This window comes from Vulpes vulpes, chromosome 14 (genome assembly GCF_048418805.1).
Source record: "Vulpes vulpes isolate BD-2025 chromosome 14, VulVul3, whole genome shotgun sequence".
NCBI classification, from domain to species: Eukaryota; Metazoa; Chordata; class Mammalia; order Carnivora; family Canidae; genus Vulpes; species Vulpes vulpes.
In genome coordinates this window covers 110,560,702-110,562,972 of record NC_132793.1, presented here as the reverse complement: position 1 = coordinate 110,562,972, position 2,271 = coordinate 110,560,702, and the positions used below count along the sequence as shown (strand labels likewise).

The following is a 2,271-nucleotide window of genomic DNA, read 5'->3' as shown; positions in this document are numbered from 1 at the left end:
TTGAAAATCGCCCAGATCCTCTCCAGCACTGCACTCACATGCTCAGGCTGCTCCAGGTCAGAGGGACCATCTGAGCCACCTGACAAGCCTGCTCTCTGCTGCAGCCTGTGCCTGACACCACCTCCCCTGGGTCACTCAGTGACAGGCCCTGCAGACACCTTGGTGCCCTGTCAACAAGCAGACTGGGCCATCCAGCCCAAAGCAGGTGCATGGAATCAGGTATACCTGTTGTAAGCACAGGGGGTTGCCAGCTGACACATGTCAGCCTTCCCCCAGAGACACAGGATCAGGGAACAAAACTGGAGTCCTCTCCCGGAAGTCCTTGACAGGGTGGCACTCGCCTGGTCAGAAACCACAGAACCTGCTACATGCCCATACATGTATACATGTGCAAGCATGTGGGCAGAGCTGAACACACATGCATGGAGACGCATGCATGGGCATGCATGCATCTGGCACACACACAGAGTGTGCACATGCGTGTGCTTGCTCACAGACACAGGTGCACACACATGTATGTATACCTCACTACCTTCTGAACAGTAGAACATTTATAGGCCTCATTATTTAAACCAATACAAGAACCTAAACATTAATAAAAGGATCTAAAAGAGAAGCCAGATGATTTGGAAATTCAAAAGTGCTCGTCTAGGTCAGAGAGTAAATAAAAGTTGCCAGGACAGGCGATTTATAACCGTCCAGAAAGGGAGACTGCACGTCCGCGGAGCCCGCTTCAGGAGGAGCTGGCGGGGAATTCACACCCTTAAATGCTTTTATTACCGAGCAAGAGGGACTGATAATAAATGCACTAAACATTCGACGAAGGAGGGAAAACAGAACAATAAAGTAAATCCACGGGAGCAGGAGGGGTACAGATAACAGCGAATTAATGAATTGGAAACAAGAAAAATGGAAGAACTCATCAGTAAATCCAAGAGCCGGTCCTCAAAATAAACAAAATAAAGCAACGCTGGCCAGAGAGGGAGAGAACCGGCGCTGTCAGGGCCGTGACAGGGAGCAGGAGCCACAGAGGCGTGGTGACAGGCACTGATGGCTGACGTTCTTGATGAAATGCACGATTTCCTAGGACAACAGAAATTAACAGAAGTAACTTAACGAAGCTTAAAGAAGCTACATCCACAACTGCAGAAGCAGAGAAAGCATGGGACTTGCCATGGGGTGACAGGGACAGGCTTCCTGACCAAGGTGGACACCTGGGCCGGGGTCGGGAGGCTTCAGGGGGGCCCCGGGGGCACAGACGGCGGGCAGGGAGAGGGTGTAAGGGGCTCAGCTCTAGGGACTGGCACCCCTGCGGGGGAACCAGGGCTCCTCCCCAGCTGTCAGGACTGCAGGGCCAAGGCAGCAGGAGCCAGTCCCTGCTTGCCCATGACCTCGACCCTGGGGTGCCACGGGAGCCTCCTGAGCTGCTTCACACACCCGGCCCCCCACACAGGTGGCAGTGGAGCAGGTGGGAAGGGTGGCCTCAGGGCCTACTACTTGGTCAGGCCCTGCTGAGGCTCCCGACGACCCCCAGTCCCATCCATGCCATCCAGAAGTCTGGGGAGCTGGGAGAGGGGGCGCTCAGGGGCCAGGCCCAAGGGGCTTCCCCCCCCCACCTCAGCCACCACAGCAGCCCCCGCTCCCGCCCCCTTGGCCCATGCTCAGATTTAGTTGGGATCACCCTTGTGGATTTTGCAGGACTTGCCTCCAAAGTCGGCTGGCGTTGTGCTTTCCTCCTGGGAAGGCATGAAACCACAGCTTCCTCAGAGGACGGTTCCCAGGACCAGCCCTGGCATCTCTGCTCTGCTGAGTTGTTGACAGTACTTTCCCAGAAACATGTCCATCTCTTCCAAGTCGCTCCTAACACCCCATTGTGCTCATGGCCCGTCCTCATTCCTGAGAACCTACTTGGCCCCTGGCCCTGGTCAGTGCAGCCCCCGCTGCAGTGGTTCCCCACGTGTCTGTTCCAGGCACGGGGTCCCCTCCCCCTGGTTTCTCGTCTGCTTCACTCGCTGCTGCTCTTAAGGATCCTTCTCCTTCTTTTCCCTTTGGCCTTAACCCTTTCATTCCCCAAATTCGGGGATCAGCACATGACACTGTGGGGATGAAATCAGAGGGGGAAGGGGGGGAAAGAATAGACCTGCCATCCTCAAAACCCAGAATATCAACTGTCTGGCCCATTCAAGGAAGTTTGCTAACCTCGGCCTCATTTTTTTTTTTTTTAAGATTTTATTTATTGGGTAGCCCCAGTGGCCCAAGGGGTTTAGTGCC

The 2,271-nt window shown here is 54.8% G+C and overlaps 1 long non-coding RNA gene across 1 annotated transcript; it reads right to left on the bottom strand.

Moving 5' to 3' along the window:
* Positions 1 to 870: 870 nt before the first annotated feature.
* Positions 871 to 1,845, bottom strand: LOC140595494 (uncharacterized). The gene is made up of 2 exons (XR_011997160.1): positions 1,706 to 1,845; positions 871 to 1,083 (listed from the first exon to the last, which is right to left on the bottom strand). It is a non-coding gene; the product is annotated as an uncharacterized lncRNA (long non-coding RNA).
* Between the last annotated feature and the right edge of the window lie 426 nt (positions 1,846 to 2,271).